Source organism: Aplidium turbinatum, chromosome 8 (genome assembly GCF_918807975.1).
Source record: "Aplidium turbinatum chromosome 8, kaAplTurb1.1, whole genome shotgun sequence".
In the NCBI taxonomy this organism is placed as follows: domain Eukaryota; kingdom Metazoa; phylum Chordata; class Ascidiacea; order Aplousobranchia; family Polyclinidae; genus Aplidium; species Aplidium turbinatum.
The window spans coordinates 30,796,408-30,808,186 of NC_137479.1; positions in this window are offsets into that span (position 1 = coordinate 30,796,408).

Consider the following 11,779-nt stretch of genomic DNA (forward strand, 5'->3'; position numbering starts at 1 on the left):
TATTCAAATCGACTTCCTAAGCTCAAATTAAAATCAACCAGAAATTATTTAAACCAGTTAAACACAATAAGTTACATAAAATTGGATCTATTTTTTATCACTGCGTTACGTTCTATACAAAATCAATTAACAATAACGTTCATTACGGTAAGCTACATTGAAACATTATTGTGCCATGAACTTTTGTCAGGCCTGTACTGTACCATTTTTGTTATTGGCTACCATTTTCCTGTTGTTGGTTTTGTTGCTGTGTTTTATTTCTACAATATCGTTTCTTTTGCATTCCGATAAAGAAAAATATATTGAATTGAAATGTTTTTAAATTTTTTTCAAACTAAACTTTTCCAACTATCCTACGATTCTACGAACAGTGGCTTACCAGTCACATGCAGTACGGTAACCGTTGTGGGTTGTTGTAACGGTATTTTTGTACAATTTGGCTATGCTTATGCGTTTACACTTCCACACTCCACATTCAATAAACGTGTCGTCATATATCTCACAGGGGGTAAGAAAACCAGCCCCATCTACAGGCCCGGATTTAGGGGGGCAGAGGGGGCAGTTGCCCCGGGCCCCCCGACTTTTGAAGGGCCCCCCTATGTGGAAAAAATGTGATTTTGTGTTATTTTTTTCCTTTTGGCCTTTAAAGTTTCTGCAAAATGCTGTGCAGTACTGGACTGATGCTACTGTAGACGTAGAGATGGTTTTTCGCGCCGTCGGCGCGGAAATTTTTTTTTGCACGGGGGCCCCCCAATCTAAAAGTGCCCCGGGCCCCCCATCAGCTAAATCCGGCCCTGCCCATCTATAAAAAGGCCACTGATATGGGTCAATGTGATCTTAATGAAACAAAAAAAAATCAAAATGATTTTCAGCCTTAGATTGTAGGCCTAGTTCCAATTGCCTTCCCTAACTTTTTGTCGCTACCATTTTGGTGCTGGGAGAGTTTCAATTTGCTCTCACAGGTATCCTAGAATGTGTATGCACAATTGAAATGTATATTTACAAATGAAATAATCTCCTTAAATCTCTACCATTTCCATTCTGTCAACAAACCTAACTCTTTCTTTGGACAGGCCTGTTCGTAAAAAGAATTTCATTGGATCTTATCTCAACTCTAGTCTCGGCCAACACATATAATATATAGTCGTGTGTAAAGTAGCCTAACCAACTTATTTCTAGCCTAGCCTACTGCATAATTTCACTTGCTGCGTGGTTGCTCAAGAGTATCAAGTATCGCCTCATTTCACCATATTTGACGGTTTAATGAGGAAGCTCAAGTTCTATTTCGTGTTCATGCAAGAAACGCATTCTTTCTCTTTAGGTGTGCTTACTAGGCTACGTAGGCTACTTTTACCCAGACAGCAAAATCCGTTATTTTACCAAAGTAAAAGTGACAATTTTTGCTGTTGGAGTAATTGGTTGATGTTAACGTGGTTACGACAAAAGAAATTGCTAACATCCTCTTCGAATAATAGGCTTGCATGCAAATTCAAGAATAAAGCAACTTAATTAATTTCAATTGATTAAGTTATAAAACACTGGCGCAATCTATTTTTTGGCAGCTTTGCAAACCATTGAAAACTTCATCAAGACAAGATAATTTTCAAAAAAATCTTCAATTCGCGCCTAATCTAAAGCAATTTTACATTTTCTGGAATTAATTTTCGCTACCTGGCAATGTCAAAAATACCAGCAGAGTCATTGTTCAATGTTCAGTCCAGTTGTTTATATTTGTGACCATCATGGCAAAAACAATAGCCTACACGTCAATATAGCAAAGGTCGAGAAAAAGGTAGAAGCTACAAAACGCGAACGTTAAAACGTGCTTGTGACCGAAGTAAGTTATTAGGCTAAGTGTTTCTCGGCAGTCGAGTGAAGTAAGAATTGACAGCGATAAACACGTGTTTTGCCCATGAGGCTGGGCTCATCAGTATCGCACCACTAATTCATGCCACATAGTTCTCAATCTCAACCGCTGCTTTTGTCAGTCAATTGAATCCTTACTTTTGTGGAAAAAAAAGCAACTAAAGTAACTGTCGCCAAGTATATGCACACACAACTATAAAATAAGTAACAACAACTATTAAATATTAAGTTGAAAGAAATTTGGCACGGTAGCAACACCTTCAGAAAAATTTAAGATAGAAAGGAAAATAAAAAAATAAATAGTTACAAACAAGAAAAAAAAGCATATCTTTAGGCAATAACTTTAGCTGATATTTTCAAGATTTGTATAAATAGACACTTGCTATGAAGATCAGCCATGGTGCGTTATCAAGAGTGCTGATGGTTGTGAGGGGAACACATCTTGATGCGTTTAGCTCATAGCAAAGAAGAGCAAGGCAGGCAAAGAAAACCCAACAAAGAAATCCTACCACGGGCAAAGCCATTAAAAGGGCATCGCACCAGGCCTTGCACAATTCACAAAATAGTTACAACTTGACGACACAAAACAGTGACAAAAACAAATAAAAACAAATCTTGCGAAAATCCAATTATACCCAGGGAAGTTATGTCTTGGTCTTGCAGATATCAAGCGTGCTTTAATATAAAGTTACGTCGATAAAGCGATAATTATAAGACCTCAGCCAGCTAAATTCGTCACCTCTACACCAATCCAACGTCTGCAAACGTTGAATCAATGCAAAAATGACAGGCCCCGCTAGCCGGGATGTAGTAGTGGCATGTCACAATAATATGAGAAATTTGGGTTACCGTATGTTTTACACGTTAAATAAAAAAGTAATCTAATTCGGCATATTATGTTTAAAAAAGTAGTAGGCAAACACACAGACAATAGCATGACTATCCAGTCCAAGATGTTGATATAAAACCACTGGTTGGAGCACATCGCCATCGCTTCACGGAAATATTGTCCCCGCACAATGCGTCTAGAGCGAGAACGCCCAGCGATGTAAAATTGTTACAAAAAGACTGCAAAAAATGAGCGACTAAATACCAAATATCTTGGACTTGCCTGCAGCCAAGCAAGTGATTTGTCTACAAGTTGACTGTCTTTACCATGATCTAACGATTTAGGATGGTATATCAATGTTATAATTACAGTCTCTTAAAAAACATCAGTTTTATGATCAAACAAAATTTATTTAGCAAAAGAGTGGATTAACCTAGATTAAGTTTTACGACACAGAAGTCTTGTTGTTGTTTTTAGACAAAAATATAAACGTGGTCAGTAAAGGTTAAGTTAGCGCAAACTAAGGAGCAATTAATAATGGATTAAAGCTTTTCAGAACAAATATCTTGAAACTTCAAAAAAACAGGTTTTTGTTAGATTCATGTCAAAAGAGATATGAATTCAAAACGAACTCTTTTGGCCCATTATTTAGACTTTTAGGCATAACTTTTAGCTCTTTTCTAGGTTTGGAGGCTGTGCAGATCTAAGATATTGTTTTCAAAATACTGTTTTATCAATGTATCTTTCAAACCTTTTAGTTTTGTAATCGTTTACTTTTGTTAATGCCAAACTCGTGTGTTGCCAGCAATGAAAAATAAAATTGAATTGAAATAAGTAATTCGAAATATATCGTTTGGACAACAAATTTGTGGTGCTAAGTTGCTAACAGCTAGACTTCTACAGGAAGATACTAATTTCTGCTCAGATCTCATCAAGACCTCCACCCTGATCAAGATACTGATTATTCAAACATTACAACTTTTCTCTTTTAGGTACCGTATTACCCATTCAAATGTTAAATTACTTTCTTTCTCAATGTCATACTAGCTTTTGATTTGAGGTATTAAGACGAAATTAGATTGAAAAAGACTAAGCTTGGTCATAACTAACAAAACCTTTTCAAATCATCACTCCAGGAGTGACTGACCACCAATCTAGTAATAGCAAATATCGTCTAAAGTCTAAACGAACTCAACTAGCAAAGTTACAATAAACGAGTTCCTTTCCAGGTTCAATAAATTTACGACTTCATTCTGCTGTAATAACATCTGATGCAAAACAAAACTACCTGTCTGATGAAACCACGTCACTAAAGTGAAGCTTTTTGAGCTGATTCAAAGAAGGAACAGATGCAAAAAAATCAATAATTTATCATCAGAATTCATCTCGCACAGAACTGCGACAGAAAGTGCATAGCTCGAAGTTACCTGACAACTGCAGCAGCGAGGTCATTCAGGTTCACAAGCAATTGTATCATTACGTTGACGTATCGAGTCGTTTGAGGCAGCGACTCATGCGAAGGTTTTGAAAACTATTGTATGAAAATCTGATCGTTTCGTTTTCAGCTATGCATCTCAGAGATGTCACATTTCGATTTATAATAAAAACGTATTAAAAACGTAAAATGCGTCGTTGTTGTCGTTGTTGTGCTGCGCGACCTACTCTTGTACATCAAAGCGAAATAGATAAAAATATGTAACTTTCTTTCAATTTTCGATCAAGGGTTTTCATCAACATTTATAACAAACTGACTCCGAGTTGAAGCCTCTCAGTGTGCAGTTGATTATAATAATCAATTTTCGCTTTAATTATTATTAAAGTGAACTCCTTGTTTCAACACAATTGAGGAAACCACTTGAAAAAATACCTTTGAAAGCATCAATATAACTGCAAATGAATTTGTAAATTCTCACAGACGAATAAAATTTAAAAACCTATTCAGGTACAAACAAACCTCAAATCTTATTTATAAAAATTACTTTCCTTTACAAAAAATAGATTTTATTACAAGTGAAACTTGCTTTTACATTAATTCAACGTCTGAAGATGTTTGGCGACGTTAAATTAATGTAAAAGGACCAATCCCAGACAGCAAAATCCGTCATTTTTACATTCTGCAAGCGTCTGCAGACGTTGAATCAATGTAAAAATGACAGATTTTGCAGTCTGGGATGTTGTTGGCTGGGATGAGCAATGTTTGAGGTAATTTTGCTTCTAGCCTAACTTACCAGTAATACCTAGTAACTTAAAATAGCAATATTTCATTTTCTTTGTAACTGTTGACATCCAAACCTCGCAAAGCTTTTCTTGCCAATTTTTTTTTCAAGTTATCTATAAACTAACTCTCTCATAAAAAAAATCTGCAAAAAAAGTTTAATGTTAAACAGCTTTCTGCTCGGTGCCTCCCTAACCCATGCTGAGTCAAAAACTGCTGAAACCATACGACAATAAAAGCTTTTGTAAACTCGGACAAATCAAGCGCCTGAGAACGTCATAAAACAAATTCATTCAAAGGTAAAAATAAATAAAGGACCAGCTAACAATGAGAAAGGTTATTTGCTGTTGTAAATAGACGGAGAATCGAAGAAAAACTTCCATAAAACAATCAACTTATGTCTTGCTAAGAATACTTTGACACATTTGAGTTACAACGTCGTTCAGAAATAAACCGTTTCTGTAATAAATTTATGGTCCTATGGCTCTATATAGCCTACCACTGAGCCTACACTGAACAAGACGTAGTACATTAACAAATAGTTCAGTTGCAACTCACAAGTAATATATCCTTACCCTCACCTAGCAAGTAGACTTAATTACTAAACTGCGAACACATAAGTAAGTTGCATCAATTTAATTATTTTTCTAATTTCTTAAATAAGCAAATAAGTTAAGTGTAGGCCTACTAGGCTACATCCTTACACATACTTTAGCAATGTTTTGCGCTCTCATGCTATAGAGTAGACAATAAGAACAAAGAAAGTAACAACATAGAGGTGTTTGAAAGAAAAATTCTTAAATTATTTTATTGTTACATAAAAATTCCGTGTAGTAGTTTCAGTTTATTTAGAATTATATTATTATTAAAACCTTTAGTGTTGCTTCCAAAATTTAATTTCAAATTGTTCTTCGCAAAGTAAAATTTCTTTTCATTTCGAAGAAAAAGTCATCTCGAACAGTTCTTACAACAAACAAAGTTTTCCTTAAACCTCAAAAGACAAGTGACCAACTATTATTGATATAAACAGCAAACCATTCCATTTTCCAACAGGCAATCAACAGCTGTGATTGCTTTATTATCACATCCAGGCTTGTGCCGGTTGGTTGTAGATTTAGATTATGTGGACGAGAAGGGAACTTTTGTGTCCCCCTTCAACCATGTGGTTAAGTGTCTCACCGTTACCAAAGACATAGTCTCATGCTCTTGGGCGGTGTCGAACCGGCACCCTTTCTATCGCCGTGCCAGGGTTCTCACCAGTCGGCCACACAGCCGGCTGGGGGATCAATACCACGTCGTAAACGCCAAAAAAATCGATATACCGCGGTAAATTCTTTTCATACTTTGAGAGCAAACGCAATGGGACAATTTATGTTTTTGATTTAAACATAGCCTAGTTATAAGTTCTAAAGTTTTTTTCGATTTTCTTTGGAAATGTGTTTGATTTGCATCAATGAACACTAGTTGCATTATTTGTGCACACGATAATTTTCACTATTCCGGAATCGCGTCCAATTATCATCCGTTGTGTGCACATTTATTATTTTGCTGATCCGAGAAGTCAATTGGGTTGTATTGCAAAGCTTATAAACTACAGTCCGAAGCGGAAATATGTCATGCTTGGTATGCAACTCAAACTAGCTTCATCTATGCGCTGGGCTAAATTATTATTAATCAAACTATCAAACAGAAATCAAAATACGATCAATTCCAGCCAACACATCTCAACGCATGAAAATCGCTTTTTAACTAGAAAAGCAACAGCTGCATTGGAGAAGTTAGCTCATACCCCAATACAAACACGATAAGTACTTTGAAAAAACTTGCTTTGAAAAAGTATTTTTGATAATGACACTTTTGAAAAAGTAAACATGTTTTTACTGGCCAGCCGGCAAAACGTTAAATACACCCTTTTTGGAGTGATTTAACTTCAAAAGATGACTGTTTTAGCTGCGAAGACACAGATGACATAGGATTACCAACTTACCGAATTTTTTTCTGATAGCTCGAATGCTTTTTGACAAATCTTGTTTGGCTTCTTCTTGCCAACTGTCGCTGCACCGAACCTTCCGTCTTTTGGAAGCCTAAACAGAAATGTTTGATCAAAACAACGGGACATGTGCTTTATTGTAAAATACGAGCTTAAAATATTTTTTTATTTTTTTTATTCATTTATTTGCATCAGACTCAAAATGGTCGATATTACAATCAAACATAGAAAAAAAAGTATTTTTTAGTTGATTGAAAGAACTGCTCTTGCGAATCAACATCCTCGCAATGACATGGCCACAATTTCAATACAATTGCGTACAGTAGCCTAAGTTTGATGCAAAATCGGCCGGAAAACGCGAAAACGCTTTAGTATTAACATTGCATGGAACAAAATCCAGACCAAAATTTGAGACAAAATTTAACTTAACAACAAAAGACAATTGAAAGTAATCTACACTGAAACAGATGATGAAGTTTCAAACTTAAACTCTCGGCATTTGGGCTCATCAGAACAGGCTCTCATCAGTGCAGGCTCTCATCAGTGCAGACTTACAACTATTGATACAATGTACTTACGTTTCGAAAAAATCGCTTCATTCCATGCATCGTCATGTTAAATATTCATAAATGTTATTTTCTTACTAGAATTTTTTAAACAATTTATCTACTACATAATTACATTGCAAGCTCTGGGACTAAATTCATCAATATTATCTTACGTCCAAACATATTGCTCTAAAAACTATTATTTGATAGCTCCAAGTAGCCCACTATTAATATCTAAGCACTGTTTTTCTGCGTTGTGTACATCACTGTATTTTTATACAGCGTTACATTCATCGTATATACGAGTTGCTTTAGACTAGACGCTTGCAAGGCAGACAGTTTAAGCGCAGTTGCATAGGCTACAAGCGCGGCTGATACACACCCAGACAGCAAAGTCCATCATTTCTACATTGATTTAACATATATATACAACCAAGCAACCACACGGCATTTAATATAATCCATTAAAATTAAACATAAACTATAAGCTATAAACTATAAACATAAACTATAAGTGTATGGCCGAAAACGTTTGTAGCTTATAGTTTATGTTTAATTTTAATGGATTATGTTAAATGCCGTGTGGTTGTATATGTCTGTGGTTGAAGAAAGTGACCTCTTTACCAAAATTGTATGATTTAACATCTGCAGACGTTTTTTGACGTTGACGACGTTATTGACGTTTGACGACGTTATTGACGTTTGGCGACGTTGTTTTTTGACGTTTGACGACGTTGTTGACGTTTACGTGAGAAACGGATTTGCTGTCTGGCTTACCTGAAAGCAATTTCTTAATACTGGGCCCTAAGCAAAAATGATATTTACTATCAATATGAAAGGTCTTAGGTGTGGCCTGACAAGGTGTTGAACCCAGATTTATTACATTGGAGCCCCGTACTCTATCCATTAAGCCGCCGAGCCGTTAACTCAAATTATATCAGCAACAGTGAGAAAATTTTTGGCTTTACCCTGCCACTTGAAAAAACTCGGAATCCATTTTGAAAAACAGTAACTTAACAGCAGTAAATCACTATTTTTCCATTAAATGTAAACAATATAATTAATTTAGATTAAGCTGTAGCTTTGTCACACTTTCTTTGTTTGGCTCACTCACAAATGCTTTAAAAATGAAGTTAACCATAAACCTACTCGTTTAACTAGAAAAATACATTTTTTCTTTGATTCAACGTTTATATATTGAATAAATCAACGCGAAAAAGACTGATATTGTTTGCTGAATTCAATCAATGCTACAACTACCAAGCTAGATAACACTATTTGATAACATCATGCACAAAACTTGTCGTACCTTGCCTGGGCTGAGACCTTCTAGCAGCATTTCTCTGAGTCACAATCTTCTTGCGACAAACCAGGCAAAGTGGGCTTCACCTACGCGATCGTCTTGCAATTTCCAGGTAGAGTTACCACTACTACGTTATTTAGCTGAACAAAAAAAAGTTTTGCAATCACATTGATGCAATGCTTATGTTTGCAAACGTTATGAAAGGAGCTTCACCACTGACTGGAAACGCGCTTCATGTCTTCAGACTTCAACAAAATCCTTTTACGATAAATAGTCAACCGGTGATAACGATTAAATATTATGCACCAGCAAACTGTGGTCTATTTGGAAACATCAAACAAAGGGGTTGGAAAAGTTTGGAAAATTAAACAAAAACAAAACATGTTTGCAAACTCATGCTGTTTGCATTCCATGTTGAATTACATTATATTTTCAGTCAAACCGATGCATCTGTATTAAAGTTCTAGTTCACAAGTATTTCAAATAAGCCTTTCAAAACAAACATTGTTTCAATTAGTATTCACAGTAACCTGATATGCTAAAGTCTTTCGTTTTTGTTTCAAACTAAATTTCCTTGTAAAGCGTTTTGCTTTTTAAAGTAGACATTTCGAACACTCTTTTGGCCCAACTAACGATAACAACGATAAACTCCTTCCGCACGTCTTGCCTGTTCTGCATTGGTAGATACCTTCAAATAAAGGCAACTAGTGCACTGGGTTGGATGACAAATTCCTGATGTAAGAATTTGTCTATGCATGTCTCAAATGTAGATACGCAAAATGAACTCCATATATTACTGTGGCTTACTTATGAGTTGGTGTCGAGAACCAAACAGCAAAAATAGGCCAACTACCCCGGTGTGGTACGTAAAAGTAAATTAGGCTACATAATATACAGTAGCCTACTGTGGCCTGTGCATGCAGTGGGTAACTATAAATTAGTGGCGGAGACAGCTAAATTACATCCAGCGAACGCAATTGTGATGCAAAATATAAGCTGAGGTTCAGCTTTTAGTTTGAGCTTGCTTACTGCTGAGGTGTGGACGGTTGATCCTTTGCTAATCAAGCTCTTACCTGCATGGACAATTAATAATCTTATCCGACCCTACTCTCTATTCTGTAGGCTACAGTGAAAATTTTGAAAATACAGTAGTTGGATTCTCATATTTTTCAAATATTTTATTTTAGAATATTTCATAAAAATATATCACAAACACTTCCATGTAACAGTCTGCAATAAGTTTCTAATTATCTTTTACTGTATGTATTCCTTTCTCTATTGTTTTGATGAAGATCAAAATTGAAGCTGCCCACTTCCAATTTTGACGTCTTCACTGCTTCAGTGTTTTAGAAAAAACAAAACCTAAAACTGAAACAAATTTTTCTTTGTAAGCCTGAAGTAAAGTGCAGACCAATTCACTGGGTAAACTGTTAAATAATTAATTACATTTTAGCTTCCACTTCGTTGCATGGAAGCGGATGGTGCATTCAGGCACAGCAATCGATAAGTTACATTTAGTTATTGAAAGTTACATCTACCAAATGTATGGAGGCGTCAAAACAACATACGCTGTAGCTAACATACAGACAAAGTCATTGAAAAAATTATTTCATTGCAAGAGTGAGTTTGAATTGATCGATGTTCTGACGGCATTGAACATCAACAAAGAAACTTCATTCCACCAGGACTTCTTTCTGAATAAATTTTGCTTTTGATTTCAAAACAAAAACTAAATTTTAAGTCACGTATTCTTTTGAATTGGTAAGTCATCAATATTCTTAAGTTTCCGGCATAATAAGCCTGTCTCCCAGCAGGTAGTCTTTTGTCACTTTTGGCCAGGTTTAGGTCAGTCCGGAGAGCAAAGTCAGTCAAGTCGGAAACTCTTCCCACAGTTTGGGCCGATCCCACCCAACAAAACAATTATTCAACCTCTGGGCTGGTTTGTGGAATGAGGTGCTGACGTTCTTATCGTTGGTGATACCATTTGAAGCGCTTATTGATTACCAACCAGCAGCCCTTCAACCAAGCCTTGTCCGCCGGAATTGCGATATTTATGCTTAAAAGTAGCATTAAGCTAAAAATCCAACATTGTATGGGTTAAAAGTCCCGAAGCAAACGTATGGTAACTGCAGAAGCTTCAGCTTGTGGTGACTGTAGGAGCAAAAGCTTGTGGTTTTCCGTCAAGTTTAAATCTTCAAGAAGAACGCCTTGATAGGTTATTCCTCGTAGTTTCACATACTTGTAGAGGTTTTTGACGCAGGGCCGGTTACCGAGATTGACAGAGTGAAGTTTTCTATTGTTGTTGGAAAATTATTCCATCCACTGGGTGGCACTAAATGGAGAGCAGTCATTGAAATGCGTTGCTCAAGCGCACACTCCGAGAGTTGAACCAGCGCCGCGCGATCTTGAGTCGGGCGCATAACCACTAAGCTACCGAGGCAGACAATTGGCAAAATTAACACCGACGGAAGATCGTTTTCTTATCTTTGTTCTCTCATGCCACCGACGTGTGCAAAAGAAATTCGTCAAGTTCACGCCGCAAAAGAACATAATAATAATAATGTTATGGTTTTATTTATTGTCGCTCTACAACAGCTAAGGTCTTTTAGCGACAGGGCTCATTTTTAATTTATATCAGGTTTACGATGTTATCACATTATTACCCGACTTATTCTCACTGCGCTATGCAGGATAGAACACAATCGGTACCGTTTTTAAAGTCTTCGGTTTGACCCGACCTGGAATCGATCTCAGATCTACCAGCACCAGAGCCGAAGGCGAAACCACTCGGCCACTGAGCTGGTTGCAAAAGAACATCATGTCTGGAACAACCATGCGGTCACTATCCTCACTAAAAGTTAACTGCGACTTCTAATGGCTTTACTTTTTCACTTGCGACAGTTTGCAACAGACAAATTGTTTACAAATAGGCTACCTCCCACTATAACGTAGGGGTCATAGGGTGAACAAGAACAGTGAAAGGCAATCTATATTCTTTACCTTACGGAGCCCCTCATATCAATTGTGT